The sequence below is a fragment of the Prinia subflava genome, chromosome 4, assembly GCF_021018805.1.
Source record: "Prinia subflava isolate CZ2003 ecotype Zambia chromosome 4, Cam_Psub_1.2, whole genome shotgun sequence".
In the NCBI taxonomy this organism is placed as follows: Eukaryota; Metazoa; Chordata; class Aves; order Passeriformes; family Cisticolidae; genus Prinia; species Prinia subflava.
The window spans coordinates 23,410,645-23,427,399 of NC_086250.1; the positions used below are offsets into that span (position 1 = coordinate 23,410,645).

Below are 16,755 nucleotides of genomic sequence, written 5' to 3' on the forward strand. Positions count from 1 at the left end.
AGTTTTCCCTCAATTTACTGTACCATTTCCTCCTATTTGTTGCTTTCACCCCTGCTTTCTCTCACAGCCTATTTTATTGTATGATTTTGTGATTGTGGATGTTTTTAAACTCAGTCATTAAACCCCAGGTTTTAACAGACTTTTTTACAGGTTTGTTGAAAGGTAGAAATTATCAGGAAATCTTTCCCTTCTACAAATACCCATCTTATTCCATCTTATTTGCATTACCAATCAATATGGAGATAAGTTCATTTTGCCTTTCTTTGCTCTGAGAGCAAAATCTTTGAAATTCCCCTGTAGACTTAAGGGCTGTGAAGATCAAGGGGCTTCTCTGCAGTCCTGCAAAACATCCTTCAGTGATGTTTTAGGAGAGTGGAATAATCTCAGTATGAAAACACCAAAGCTCCTGCAAAGGCAAACTGAAGGTTGAAAACCTTGGGTATCCCAATCCCTAGCAAACATGAACTAGAGATTTCCTTTAAACTCACTTTGGATCTTTTGGACTTGTGAGGTATGGATGAGGCTTCCGCCTGCCAGAGTTAGGTGAGTGGTGGCATTCTGCCTTGTTCCCTACAGTTACAGCTGCCAAGAGAAAATAATAAAAAACAATAGGAAACAGGTTTACAAACAGCTTTTGGCTGAACCCTGGATGTTTGTTTGGGAGCTTTTTACTGTGTTTTATAGTCATTCCTCCTTTTCTGACAGGGGTGAACATCTTTCACTCCATTAACTGTATCTCCCTCAGGTTCTCTGTTCAAGTTAGAAAGAAAGTTCTCAAAGAACTTGGAGGGCACATTTGGGACTCACCTACAACACAACAGTTGTTTGTTTGCAGTGGCTTAATTTAAATTGGATTTCACATCAATTCATTGAACAGCTGAGGTGTGGACACACTTATTTGCCTTAAGAGTTATCTAAAATCAGCTCCCAATCAATTTAAGCTCCACTGATCAGATTTAAATATATATTTAAAAGGTCAACACAACCTTTTGCATTGATTTAATGAAATTATATTGAAAGCAATGCTTGAGTAAACTGGTGCAGCTCTGTGTAAAACCTGTCCAAATTAGTGTAATGTGGATTGTCAAAAAATGGAGAAAAATTCTCTCCCTTAAAGTTTGCAAATTCAATCTCTTGACTGAATGCTAGCAAGATGGAAGCTGGTGGATTTCTCCTCTGATGGAGGCTCAGATTGATTTTATCATTAAGTATACAAAACAAATGCCTAATTCAGTAATAGACACGTTTTATGCCTACCTTTAATGATGTTGATCTATACCCTTCATATATACACTATAGCTCAAAACACATATATTCCTTTTTCATATGAAATTTCAAAATGTGGATATGTTTTTGAAGTCATGATCTTTAAAAGTGTCTTGGAGTGAATCTAGGTAGATATGATCTTTTAAAAATTTAGAAAAATAACAGCATGAAAACATCACTTATGTCAGGAGCCTATTTCACTGTTTAACAGCTGCAGATATCCATCATAAATTAAACCTCATTTGTGCTGAGTGGTTGAATTGCTGAGTTGTCTCGGTTTGAAAGACAGGTGTCTGCTAGGTGTCACCCTGATTTTGAAGACTTTTCTAAGCCTTCTGTAATGTTCTTCATATTGGAGTCAGAAATTTTACCTTATCACACTTTCTACTATAAACACTGGCCATGTTTCGCTAACTGTCTTTCATTGTTTACATATTTGTAGGTGGGAGGAGAAAGGTGATTGACAGTTGGCTTGACCAATGTGGATTGAGAGGTGGAATTCCATCCTCCAATCTGCAGGTCCCATAGGAAATGTATAAAACTGAGTTTTGTAAATAAACTCGTCCTTTTTTCCTGCTTCGCTCACCAGCGTGTCCTCATGTGGTTCTTTCTGTGTCCACTGTGACAGCTAGGGAAAGCAAAAATCCTCCCTTGGAATAGAGAATGTAAACCCCCTCCCTCTGAATGATCATAATTTTGAAATCAAGGGTCTCTCAGGTAAGGATATGAGGGGTAGGAATAACAGTTCTTTACTAGTGTGTGTGACAAGGCAAACAAACAGCAATAAATATTGGCATTAATAACAAAACAGAACGAGGAACCTTGTGACTGCCTTCTCAGCCAAGACAGGAGGTGATGAAGGAGAGGTTTTGCTTCACAAAACCCTGTGGCAGTCTGATCCCGGTACCCCTGCAGGACTCTGAGGAACACTAAGCTGGAACAGCAGGAATAAGCAGAAATTCCGGGCTGGTGGATGAGATGTATCAGAAGCTCCACAGTGGTAGCTGGAACTGTGGGATGTCCCGGCGAGGCAGGGAGTGCAGGGCTACAGTGAAGCAAAGACCCAGAATGACGTAGAAGCAGTGGCAGCGGGACAGCGGCGGCCCAGCTCTAGCAGGACAGGAAAAGGTGAGCTCGGAATTCCTGGATACACGAGAAGATGATGATAGGCCCCTAGGACTGGACTCCAGTAGTGACAGTGAATTCTCCCCGCAGTAAGCAACAGCTTGACTCTCCTGCTTCCCATGCCGAGAGCGAGAGAGAGCAGCTGCTCCCAGCCCCATCCTTTACCTGCCTCCAGAACTCGAGGTATTTTCCCCTTCCAAGAGAAACTCCCAGAGATCAAAAGAGGTGTAACCACTGTCCTACACTCCTCTCCTTTGGCCACTTCTTTGTTTTGCTTAAGTACCTATAAGTACCCAGTAGTTAGTTTCCTAGCAACTTAATGGGAAAAAAATTCTACAAGTAAAAAAGAAACAAATCTAACCCAGAACACTGAGGAATCGCTTTATTGATATGGGAAATATTTACTACATATAGCTGCACAGATTCCCAGGAATACTGATGAAACACATTAGTGCACAAAACATCCTTTCCTCATAAGACTTGTGAAATCATAAGCTTTGCTCCTCTCAGTACTGTGAAAAATGTGAAATGATTAATTCATGTTCTTATGGTTAATGATAAATTGAAAACTATAAAATACTGTATATGTGTATGTGATAGGTGTGGACCTGAGCTACAGTGTGTCTCGTAACCTCATGTTGAAACAAAAGGCAGGTACCACCCTAGATCGTCTTGTCCAGAAATAGAAAGAGGATGAATGGAAAACACTGGGAGAAAGCTCTGTCGAGATAAGCAATCAGCGGGGCCATCAACACAGCCAGCCAACACCCCATCGAGTCCCAGCTCCGAGTTGTGAAAGCCATCAACAATATCTCAAACATTCATCAGCCATGAAGATCTATAGAAACTGGACATTAACATATGAACTGAGAGAAAGAACTCTTTTGAACCTAGCCGGAGACACCCATGGATTTGAATAGCTAGCATGGACACAAAGGGAAATATGGAGAAATATTGCCAAGGGCAAATTAAAGGGTATATAAACCAAGCCCTGAAACAGGCAAATTTGTGAACCTAGGGGGAGACAGCAGATGGCCAGGTTCTGTGTCTCAAGGTTCACCCTTGGCATTTTCCCGGGTAAAAATTATCAAGTATCTCCGCTGTTGGTGGGTTTACCGAAATTCTGTAATTTGATCTTTTGTTAATAAACCAAATTATTATTTTAATTAGAATATTGTATTGGCATTTATAACAGTATTTTATATGGACTTTAAAAAAAACTATCTGAATTGTCCATAGAAATGTAACAAGAATAACTATTAAGAGGGCTTTTTTAGATAGAAAATGTTTTCTCTCTGTTCAGGAGAGTTGCTGTTAAAAACATTAATATGCAAAATTATACACACTTTTATTTAAATTACATTTTTCTTTGCCCTATGTAGAAATTGCCTTTTTCTTGTAGAAAACGGCAATTCACGTTACTTTTAACAATTTCAGATGCCCAAAAGATAAGAGTGATACTGGGATCACTTTAAAAAGTGCATTGTGATAAATGAAGTGGGATAATTCGTGTTTATAATGTATGTATAATATAAATCAAGTTGTGCCCTTTAAAATAAATGGTAAAAATAATTTGAGACTGGGGTAGTCAGATTCGGGAATTGAAAAACTACTCTGCCGGGAACTGGGGAATTACCGAATTTACAAGAGAAAGGAGAGAAGGTCCGAGGAAGATGGGTCTTCTCCGGAGATGGGACTGCTAACATTATCACTGAAATAGACCTTGCTCTGCCATCAGAGACATGCATCTCCATGCATGATTCCCAGAAGTTGTATTTAATATTCATCTCCCCTCTGAAGAACTATTCAACTGACTGGACGGTGAGGATGAATTTACATGGATATGAAGAAAAACTGAAGGGACAAAGAGAGTATGAAGTAATGCTCTGTCCCACTGAAAAACTGTATTATAAACTGGACTCACAGAACTGAAGGTGTCTACTGGGGGAGCTATGGTGCGATAGAGGCCGCAGCTAAGGTTCACCCAGTGTTGATCCCGGGACTCGACACTGATTCTTTGGTTGTTGGCTTACCCGAAATTCTGTCCATTGATTTTTTTTAAATTATTAAAATCTTTTATTAATTTGGAATTTGCTTTACATTTATTACATGCATTAACTTACAAGTCAATAACCAATGTTTGGTTGAGAATTATTTGCATGTCTTCTTTGAATAAGGAGCACTAATTACTAAAATAATTTATTTAGACAATTCAACTGTGGATTTTTATATCTGTGGAGCAACCAAAATAATGGCACAATGGTAGAAGAGACTTCCATTTGTCATCTAAAAATTCTGGGTTCCCATCTGTAATATGAAATCTGGGTTTGCAGTCTAGGATAAGTGATCTTCATGACAAATACAAGCAACTTAATTTCTTAGAGTGTTACAATATGCAGGGGGAAAAAGGACACCAGTAGCAGGTTTACAGAGATTAGAAAAGTTTCAAACAACTGCAAGCCATTGTTCTTTGCAGCTGAGGAGCCACATAAAAAACCCAACCAAAATTAGACAGCAGTAAGAGCCAGTATGAATTGTGCTATATTTAAAACTAACAATGAGAGCCATGAAAGCTCAAGAGTTTACATGAGCAGCTTATAAAATGCTAATGTGATAAATGATGTTGGGTAATTTGTGTTTATAATGTATGTATAATATAAAGCAAGTTATGCCCTTTGAAATAAATAGTAAAATCATACAAGGCTTGGAGAGGGGGTAGATGGATTCGGGAATGACTCTTGCCGGGAACCAGGGAACGACCAAATTTACAAGATAAAAGTAGAGGGGGGTCCGAGGAAGATGGGTCCTTGCCAGAGGTGGGATTGTGAGCGACCCAACCATTACCACCAAGATGGGCTGTGGTCCACCACCAGCAGCACACATTTCAGTACTCGAGTCCCAGAAGTCACACCTAATATTCATCTCCCCATGGAAAGACTATTGAATGGACCAAATGGCAAAGATGAATCCCCATGAGTATGAAAGAAAGCTGATTCAACCGACCAAGTGGCAAGGATGAACCCCCATGAATATGAAAGAAAACTGAAGGGACAAAGAAAGCATGGAGTAATACTTGGTCCTGCTAAAGAAACTGTATAAAAACTGGGTTCACAGGACCGAAAGTGTGAACAGAGGGAGCTGTGGTGCAATAGAGGCTGTAGCTGAAGTTCACCCAGTGACAATCCCAGGACTCGACACTGATTCTTCGATTGTTAGCTTACCCGAAATTCTGTCCAATTATTTTTATAAAATTAATAAAATAATTTATTAATTTGGAATTGGCTCGGCATTTATTACACAAATGTAATGAACATTAGGGAGCTCTGTAGAAACCATCCCTCTGCAAATTCAAGGGTATATTAAAAAATATTAAATTATTTCCAGGACAAGAAATAATACATGCATGCAAATTTGCAAAGTTAATTTTTTTCCTCTCTTTATGATTCACAGGCATATGCCACCAAGATATGCATACAATTTTCAAATATATATTTCTGGGATGGAAGTGTGTCCTTTGTCTCACCTGATAAGAACTGCCTCTGAATTTAAATTCAGAGAACCTGAACATGAGTAGTACAAATGCCATTCCATCCCCTAAGCACTGTAGCTATGCGGTGGACTGCCCACACATCTGAAGAACTTCTATAAAATGGCTGTAAACAATATTATTTTTTAACAGATGATTGTGGCAGTATTTTGCATGCTTTATTCTTATTGCATGGAAAAGAGTAGGTGTGCAAGGCAGAGTACATATCTGTGTGCTGTCTTTGAATTTACATTGAGGTCATTTCAACTTCTGAATGGTCAGGGAAAGAGCATATTAAAAAGGCAACATTTTTTTTATGATTGTTTATTTCTTATTATTATTTTTTAATTTACTATGAGGCACGGAAAACAGATGGAAAGCTGTCAAGATGTCAAATCTTTTTTTCCCAGGAAGATACAAACTGTCCATATAACAAAGGGATGAAGTGTTTCATCACATACTTTAGGATAAACCCAATGCACTCGTCTATTTTAACTGAAATTGCAAAATAAATGAAGAAAGCATCTTTTTATTGTAACACTGAGCATTTTAATTAAAAAGGGAATTGTGGCTTCTGCCATTAGCACTAGCACATTCATAGAGACCTTGCATTCTCACAGAATAGACATTTCCTTCTGCCCCACATTCAAAAGCTCGTAAGGGAACCTGTTGCTCTGTTACACTCGATCAGCACAGTCACAGCCACTCTCACATAGAGAGCGATCCTTCCAGTAAAGGGGTGGCCAGATCAGCTGGAAGATTTTTTTTCCATTATTTGAATGCATCGTTAATTATTAATGTTTCAAATACTCGTTGGAGTATGACAGAGAACATCAGTCACTTCCATCAAGACTGGAATTCATTGGAGCAAAAGTCCTTTACTAACAACTAAAACATTGCTGGGATAACACTGAAACACTTGTTCCTATTTCCACAGGCTCTGCAATACTTCAACTGGCCTTTTTATGAAGACCAGCTGAGGGTATAATATGTAATAGCAGCCTGTACAGATCACGCTTCCAGTCAGAGACTGGAATGCCAGTTCAAGACTAGTCTAATCTCACCTCTTTACTTGGGAGATTTTACTGGGAGCAGTGAAAAGGATGCTTTAAAATTGTTATGTATTAAACAGCTACAAAATTAATTGCAATTCATATTGTTAACTTTTGCTAACCAGTTCATCTTCTGGCTAAAATGTTACTCTTTTATAAAATGTGTTTTTTGCATAAAAAAAGCTAGAAATAAAGAATCTACATCTTCCTTGCCCAGTTTTTTATCATAAAGATTGTTTTTGATCTCCTGGTTTATGTAACTATTTCAAAGTTGGTGGAAGAGGGTATGATATCAGCAACGAGTATAAATTTCAAGAATGCTTCTATTTTACGGTAAAATAATACTTTATTGAAAAAATAACAAACTTTAAAAAGAAGGGTAATTGTTGTTTCTAGATGCTGGTGACAGCTAAAACTTCCTGAAATGGATTAAATATTATCATCAGTCCAGCCACCTCCAGATAAAATGAAATAATTATTCATGTGCAAGCAGGTTACAAGAGACTGAATGGAAGAGCTTGAGAAGAGAGCAAAATTACATGACTATGTTCTCAAGCCAGAGGAAGTAATGAATTCAAAACAAATTATAGAGATTATCCATCACTGAGTGCTCAGTTTGCCATTGCTCTGTGATTTAGGCACTTCTCTTGAATTAATTACTGAAGAAAGGAATGTAAAGGTGTATCTGCTTCATCTGTTTAAATTGAGAAGGGAAGTGTGCAGAAAAGCCCATGGTGTTTGTACATAAACTCACAACCCTTCTTCTCCAGGTGTGGAATAATGTTTAACAGAGACATTCTCCTAGTCAGTGTTTGGGGTTGGGACAAGCTGCCTGCGTCAGACCCTCCCCAAAATTTTTTCCAGGGCAATTCCAGGTTATGGGTCCTGTAAAAGGTCATCCCTCCTTTTAACTACACTCAGTTGCATTCATATCTTCCAGCATACAATCTAGAGCAAGCTTTCCAATGGAAATGTTCTGGAAATACCAGGTGACAGGATGAAAACATCTCTGCCACACTGTATTTCTTGTCTGTTAAATATACTGTAGCCAGAGGAATGCAAGTATACCAAGTAGCATTAGGAAAAGTTTGTGTTATGCCTGTTAGATTTCAAATGTAAAGCAAGAGCAACAAACAACGAGCATTTAAGGAAAGACCTTTGCTATTGAGGTGGTTAAAGTGATCAAAAGTAACAGAATACACACAAGGAAGGGCCTTTCCTGAAACACCAAATCCTGAATGCAGAATGTCACCCAAAAGGCAATATCGATTCACAGGATTACTTGGTTCTCTCCTTTGCACTTACTCTTCAGGTTTGGAGGTTTCTTTCACTTTGTGTTGGCATGAGTAGTCTGAAATGAAAGCCAGATGATCCAGGGAATAAAGGGAAGACTTAGATAATGTCTGGGCAATATTTATGTCCTGCACAGTTGCTTATTTGAAGGGAACAAGAATGATGGCAAAAAGAGGGGCAGGCAGGACAGGTGCCAGTGTAGTGTTGATCCAGGTCCACAGGAGTCACTTTGCAGACCCTTTTGTATCATTACACTTATTTTTTAAACACACCAAGATTGTGTTAAACACTAGGGGAAGAAAGAATAAAAAGGAGATGGCACTGTTTACCAGAAGACTTGATTTTCTTTTTTGTGTTTGTACACATCCAAGATCTTTTCTACCAGAGGAGAGTCATGCAACACGTGTCTTCATTGGTCATTTTCTTTCTTTCCTCTCTGGTTCTTTGTCCTTCTTGCTAAACTGTGAATGGCCCTGTTGTGCAGTTCTGTGGATTTAGAAATGCGAATGAATTTCACAGTTGTAGACATTTTCGCAAAGTACAGTCACAGTTCCACTGTCAAGGCAGTGCAGGTACATTAAACATATAAAGCTGCTCCTTATCCTGCCATAATGCCTGTTTAGGCATTATAAGGGATGGGGAAAAAAAAAAAGTGCATAGATTTTTGATGATGGGGTGGTTAACAGCTGGAGCAGATGACTGAAAGAAGCCATTCCCCACCTTATCCTTCTCCCTCTACAAGCTTTCTGATCAAGGCTTGAAGCCTTACTGAGGGATCTGGTGCTGTCACACATGAACTACCAGGCTCAGTACTAAATTGAGGAGATGAAATGCAATGTCAGTAATAGAAAAGTGCTCAAACTACTTGATCAAAGAACTCCCTCCTACCCTTTCATTCAGTGACTATTAACAGAATATAGGCAATATTGTGGAGGATTTCAATTCCTCTATTACCTTATGAATAATTTAAAAATTGAGTCCTTCAGAAATGTGGCATTTAGTGCAGTTCTTGTCTTAAATGACCTTAGAGAAACAGTTTATCAGTCTTCCAATTTATTATTAAAGTTGATTAAAATTTCAAAGAGTTGAACACTAGAGGAAAATAGGTTTTATGTCTAATTGCTGAGATTAATTTACAGTTATCAGTTCACAAGGAATTTAAGTTTGTACTACAATCCTAATTTCCATTAATTGCTATACTTGTTCAATTTTATATCCCTAAAAACCTAAGTTAGAATGGTACATTTTAGTACAAAACTCACAGAGTTTACAGTTTTAAGCTTCAAGAGAAATAATCACATCTTTCAGATAGCACATTCTCACCTTTTCTTGTAAATGCATTACTCAGGTGAGAATCACAGAATGCCATCTCCCAAAAAAGCCTCATATGGCAGGGAAATTATACTATAAAAGTGAAAAAAAATCCTGAAGATGGAAGCAAAGGTAAGGCCATATGGCAATGACTTACAGTAAAATACATTAGAGTGATAACATATTTATTCAAACCCCAAGAATTATACATCTTGGAACTCCTAGGGTAAAATTAAATGTAAGAAGAAATCCAAACAGAGCACAAAGAAGAGTCAAATATCAAAACAATCTTAATTATGGTTTGAAAAAACATCTTTTTGTGAAAAACGTGAGATGATTAATTCATGTTCTTATGGTAAATTGGAAAATTATAAAGCTGTATAAATTTATATCAGGTAAAAGTCTATGTTTTAGGAGGTTTCTCCATTCAGAAGGGAACAAAAGACTTTGCAGCCTTCTCAAGTATTGGGAGGGGACCTCTTGAGATGAGCCGGTATCAGCAACTCACACCTCGGGAGCCACCTTCACAGACCATCAAGCAATATCACCCATATCTCGAACATTCATCAACTATAAAGATCCATAGAAACTGAACATTAACACATGGACTTGGGAGGGGAGCTCTTTTCAATCCGACCTGAGACAAATATGGGTTTAAATAGCAACCAAGAAACAAAGGGAAATATGGGGAAATACTGCCAGAGGCAGAATAAAGAGTATAAAAACCAAGCCTCGAACATGGCAAATTCGTGTACCCAGCTAGAAACACAGACAGCCAGGGTCTGTGCCTATGAGTCACCCTTGGCTCTCTTTTTCCCAAGAGAAACTCTGTCAAGTAAGTGTCGCTGTTTGTGGGGGAGTTTTTTTATTGCTTAAAATTCTAAAATTTGATTCCAAATTTTGTGATTTGAATTTTTAATAAACGAAATTATAAAATTTAGTAATAAATTGTCCTAGCATTTATAACATTTTGAATCGTTAACTAATAGAAGTCACAACTTTTTTTTTGCCTAATATGTGATGATTGTTGTTATAAATGCCAATCCAGTAGTTCAATTACAAATATAATTTTGGTTTATTAAAAAGAATCAAATTACAGAATTTCAGCAAAACTCTCCCAGAAGAGTTACACTGATGATTGACGCGGGGAATCATCAAGGGTGAACTGGAACACAGTATCTGGCACACTGCCGTTCCCTCAAAGTTCACAAATTTGCCTTGCTTTGGGCTCAGATTTTATACATTTTATTTCACCCCTGGCACAAGATTTCCCCATAGTTTCTTTGTTTCCAGGGTTGGTTATTCGAATTCATAGTCATCTCTGGCCAGCTGAAAAGAGTTTCCCCCTGTGTTGCAAGGTGTCAGTTTCTGGTTTCCTGTGGGTGAATGGACACTGAAGTTTATTCCTTCTTCTCCGGGGATCCATGTGATGATGGTCCTCTGATGGTTCTGCAGCCCATGGGAGGAGAACTGATTTCTTATCTTAATGTGTCCTCCTTTCAGATGCCAATCTCCTCATCTCCAGTTCCCGGCACCTTATTGTGACCCCCTGAATAATAGTTACTGGGTGGAGGAGCCTAGGAACTCTAATTCCATGGTGGCTGAAATTTAAGTTACAATTTATTTCATATATTATTTTATTATGTTATTATCCCCAAGAAACACAAATTAACTCACTACATTTATTACAATTGTGTATAGATATTAATACACTTGTGCATTTGAAGATGAATGATACCTTTCTACTTCATGGTGTGTAACTGAAAATTCATGAGAAAGCTCTCTCTTTTCTTCAGGGAAGACTAAAAAAGACAAGAAGCCCTTAAAAATTTCTTAATCATCTCTGTGATAAACGACATGAAATAATTTGTGTTTATTGTATATACAAAATGTAATTTAAGAAATGTTCTGTAAAATAAAATGAGAAAGCCGTTTGGGCTTGGGACAGACGGAGTTTTAGGATGAACAACTGTCTCTGCCAGGAATTTGGGATGAACAATACCCCTGTCAGGAAACCTGGAAATACAAAATTAACAACAGAAAAGAAGGTGAATCCGGAGACAGATGGGTCCTCTTGGGCGGTAGAACTGTGAACGATCCAGCTATCAGGAACGATATGGATCTCACCTCACTTTCTGTGGAATGCCTCTCTCCATTCACGATTCCACCTCTCCATTCATGATTCTGAGAAACTGAATTAATGTTCATTTTCCCTTGGAAGACCCATTCAACAGACCAGACAGCAGAAAGAAACTCCTACGAATATGAAGAAAAAGACGGAGGACTAAGAAATGTGAAGAAATACTCTGGCCCTGGCTAAATAAACTGTATATAAGGAAACCCCAAAAAGACTGGATTTGTGAACGGGGGAGTTACAGTGCGCTAGAGGCCGTAGCTAAAGTTCACCCAGTGCCGATCCCAGGACTCGACACTGAACTTCTGATTGCTGGCTTATCCTAAATTTCATTTTGTTAATTCTTGATAATTAATAAAAGTATTTATAAATTTGGAATTGACTAACGTTTAAAACAACTCCATTGCTACTGCTTTCCTGTTAGTTACTCTCTGAAAGGCTTGTCCTCTCTCTCAGTTACAATCCTAGGCTGTCTCTAACATCTCATTGGGATTTTAGCTTAGGTTAAAGATTCTTTCTCTCTTCCAAGCCCTCTTCCAAGCCCCCAGGACTCTTCCAAGTCCTTCCTGTGTATACTTTTTTTTTTCTCTGTTGCTCTAGGCAGTCTCGCCCTCCTGCTTCTTCAGCCTTGTGAGTAACAGAGCTGCTCAGGCTACAGCTGACCTAGAGATTGTGGCGACTATTGGGCCCACATCTTGCCTCCCCAGGCTGCAGGCACAGTGGAGAGTCCTGGCTTCGCAGGGCCCTCCATGCAGGCTGGGAGCCTAGCTGTGGAACGATTCCTTTCCTCTGAGCAGAAGCCAGGGATGCTGCGTTCTCTCGGGAGGTGGCAGCACATCCAGATGAGATCAGTGTACACAGTTTGATGCCCAGAACTGCAAAGGGATGGCAGTGAGGTGGGGTTGGTGTTAGATTCCTTCCTAGATAGAGCTCCTTAGCTGGGAGCAAGGATTAAGATGGGGAGCACAGGAGTGCTCATGCATAGGAGGGATAGCTTCAAGCCCTTTGTTAAAGCAGAATGGAATCAGCCCTGCATTCTCACAGTAACATACTGGGATCCCTCTGTCCTGGTTGTGTTCCTCTGTATCAGCTGCAGCTGATTGTTAGGAATGGTGTGGGTCCTGAGATGCCCACTGTGGGGACAGTGTAATTTGCTGAGCCTGCAGGCACAGCTCCCGTTGCTTGTTTATTCATGAGTGGGGTAAGGCTCTGCAGGAGTTTGGGCAGAGTCAGTACATATAGTGGATTTTACAAGCACTCACTTTCCTGCAGGTTGCCACAATGGTTGCATGTTATTTTAGCTATCAAGCAGTTTAAGGTAAAATGCCAGGAGACAGGAAGAGCAACAATCAGTCATCATTGCATTAAATGCTACAACCTGGTCCTCTCGCAGAACCTCTTCTTGTTCTGTTTTGCCAGTTTGGAGGGTCCCATTTTCTCCTGAAGTTTCAATAATGGATTATAAAGACGGGGTACTATATGGGATTTAATGTGACCATCATCTGGAAAATACACACAAAGGGGGGTTTGGGTTTCCACAGAAAGCAAGAACAGTCTGGTCCAAAAATCTGTGGGATATATTGCTTCATTTACCCCTCTGGCTCTGTTCTCTGAATTTAATTTCCCTATGCCAAGCACACTGAATCTGGAGATGCTACAGAGCCTTGTACAGAGCTTTTTTGGGAGGTTGTTTGCCTACTTCTTGAACTTTGAGAAAGTGTTGTGGCAACATGGAATAACTGTAGATTCAGTTTTTCCCCAACAGTAATTTGTGAATGCTGTCTTGTGGGCTTGTGCATTCAAAAGCAAAGCGTGCTAGAAATCCCAGCTAAGGCAACTCAGATAATTTTACTAGCACCAGCAACTGGAGGGCAGCCAGCCAGTCAGCCCTAAAATTATTTTAAAAGTAATAAAGTGCACCTGATTTTTGCTCCTTGGATGGCAACCACTGACTGGCAACTAGTCCCATATACCAGGCAATTTCTGCTTGATGTGTCTCAGAGCACCATTGAAAACACAACTTAAGCAGACAGCATTGAGAGGGTAAAGCAGAAAAAGGCAAGAGAAAATTTGGTGTTTGTAAGCACTTAGAAAAGGGCCACCTCCCTTTTTTCCCCCCTCTTTGCTCCTGGCAGTCTTGGAAGGCCCATTCTTACTCCCATGATTTGCTCTTAAGAGCATTTGAAAGTGCTGCAATTCTCTTTCAGAACAATTTTTTTCCTCAGTAACCCAAGTGCCCCAGAAACATCCTGTCATCGTGGAGTCATGGTAACTGTTCATCTCTGGGGCTGGGAAGCAGAATGTAAACAGCTCAGGCAGCAAGGACTAAGCAAATCCACCTTTCCTGTCTGCATTTTCCTTTTAACTCAGATGTGGGGGATCCTCCCACTGCCATGTGGATCCTCTGCTCTAGAGGGCCAAGTTGCATCAGTATGACCACCACCAGGCCCTCTGCCTGGTCCTTGTGCAGGTGCAGAGCCGTGGCTGCAAGCAGCCACCCCTCCAGGAGCAGTTCTACAGCAGTCTAGTAAGGAACACATGTTCAAAGAGTGTGTGTACAGAGGACAGAAGCATTTGAGGGATAACTCACATACAGGATAATGTTGGTGACTGCAGAAAAATAAACAACAAACCACCAGCAGAATGAATGTAAAGGACAAGGGCAGTGACCAAAATCCATGACACTGGTTTTGAAAGGCTGGCGGTACCTTACCTTTTGGAACAGACCTTGACAATTGGAAGAGAGTTTGTCTCATTTTAATTGGGACTAACCATATTCACAGTAGTTGTCACGTCACCTAATCTGTCTCCCTGCCTTTTTTATTTGGCAGCCTTCTTTTTTTCCCCTGCATGTCCCAGAGATTTGAAAAATTATTCATTCTTCAAAGCATCCCTGGTAATGTGGACCACATTTGTACATTTGTACACCACAGTGTAACAAAAGTGTTACACTCCTTTTGAGACTGATGCCTTTCAAAGCTGCAGCCTTTCTTCCTGCAGCAGCTCCTGACAGCCATCCATAATATATAGCGTTAAGAGGGGAAAACAGGTTTGAGGAGATGCACTTTTACAAGGAGGAAAAACATTTCAGATGGCACTAAAATCAACAGAAAAGATATTATTTCAAGCAAGAAGGTAGCTTAGCCCTTTTTATGAAGTGCAGGACTATACTGTCACTAATTTCACTTTGCAAAGTGTACTGGAGCTCTCTTAATGCACTTATTGGTAAAATGTACCTGCATACACAGATCAGTAAATATTAATTAAACATGCATATGTGATATGTGCTCTGTCCTGCACCATGTTTGCTATCCTTTTTTTTTTTTTCCTACAAACACCCCCACTTTTTTAGCAAGACTTAACTTGAGATCTGCTTTGCTACATTGTTTTTGCTGCCAGATAAGGAAAGATAAATCAGACCACATGATTGCTGGTTGCAGGCTTTACCCCATTGGCAACCACCTCCTCCTGGTGACATCACATAAGGAGGAGGAGACTCTATAATGTTATACTACAGTGGTCATTTAAATGAATGTTAATGTCTCTCTCGTATGTGTATGCCCTAGTCTATATGTTTGATCAATGTCCTGGTTTCTTACTGAGAAATGTCCTACTGGAGATGTTGCCAAACACATTTAGGAATTAGGGTTAGAATTGATTCTTCTATTAATAAGAAATCTTGCAAATTCTGCTTTAAAAGAGCTATTTTCTTGAAGGTGAAAAGTACACTTTCTCAAGCACCCAACTCCCATTTTCAAAATACTCCTTTGCAATAGTCCTGGATATGGAGCAACAGGACAGAAACCTGAATTTCTGCAGCTGCAATTTATAGCAATAGAAATGCCCCATACCAAGCAGCATTAGGGGAAAGTTCAGTGAAATGGAAGCTTTCCATGTAGGTAATGAGAGGCGCTAAAGGGTGTTTACAAAAGGGATGGCATTTTTCTTCTTCAAACTTACCTTTATTGTCTGTGCCACTTTCAGGCTCAGCCTGACACTGCAAACATATAGGTACGTGCATAAATCAAGGCACAAGTGTTACATATGTTTCAAATATTAATCCCAATCCAAATATTAAAATTATTCCAACACATCCAATGACAGCATAATCTTACTCTTACTGCAGGTCCCTAGTTTAGATTTAATTCTATTTGGAGACTGCCAGACACCCTACCCTGGCAAGCACTGGGTCTCAGGAAAAAGCTGTATGAACACAGAAAGATGGGTACAAACAGAGTCCGACCAGAACAGCGCTGTTGGGCCAAAGTACTTATGAGAAATAGAGTACAGATATTGCTACCCATATACCCGTGTACCTATGCAAGAGAATGGCCTTTTAGTGCTTTTGCAACCTCCTCTTTCTCACATCCATGGAGCGGCACAGTGTACAAATGGATTTAGAAGGGGTGGCTCTGCAGAGGGATTGCCTCTCCAGGGACCTGCAAAATTTCAAGACCTGTAGTTGTCCTGCTGGGGAGTGTATTGCCTTCAGTTTCTGTATCATGGGGAATAATACCACTGACCTTCTCGGGAAGGTGCTGGCTGAGTAAGCTCCCAGAACCAGCTCCCATGCCTGTCGTATTCATCCTTGCAACAGAACAGGCAAGGCTTGGGCAGCTCTGGCAACACTTTTAAATCCATGTTGACTGTAACTATTGTAACCCCAAATCGTGTGCCGCAAGGTACGCATCCTGTCTCCAGCAATTCCATGTTCCTTTAAAAAAAAAACAAAACTGGACTGCAGGATAATGAAAGGGCTACAGCAGCAACACCGCGGGCCCCACCTCGTCATGCATCGATTGCGATGGGCGAAAACAAGTTCGAAGTTTATTGAGGGCTGAAGCTCCTCATGTGAAGAGGGCAGGGAGGCAAATCCCACAGGATTGTAGTGAGACACTAACGAGAGCCCGAAAGCTGCTGGCGGACTGATGACGTAAATTGGCGCGGCCCCGCCCTGGGGGCCGCCCTCAGGAGCGCGCTCACGTGATCGCGCCCTCAGCCCCGTGCCTGACGCCGAAGTGGGGGAGGTGGTGCTAAAGGGAGGGCGG

At 40.1% G+C, this 16,755-nt stretch overlaps 1 long non-coding RNA gene across 1 annotated transcript; it reads right to left on the reverse strand.

Annotated features, from left to right (window-relative positions):
• Positions 1–9,313: 9,313 nt before the first annotated feature.
• Positions 9,314–16,751, reverse strand: LOC134549903 (uncharacterized). The gene is made up of 3 exons (XR_010080208.1): positions 16,492–16,751; positions 13,086–13,209; positions 9,314–11,829 (listed from the first exon to the last, which is right to left on the reverse strand). It is a non-coding gene; the product is annotated as an uncharacterized LOC134549903 (long non-coding RNA).
• Positions 16,752–16,755: the final 4 nt, after the last annotated feature.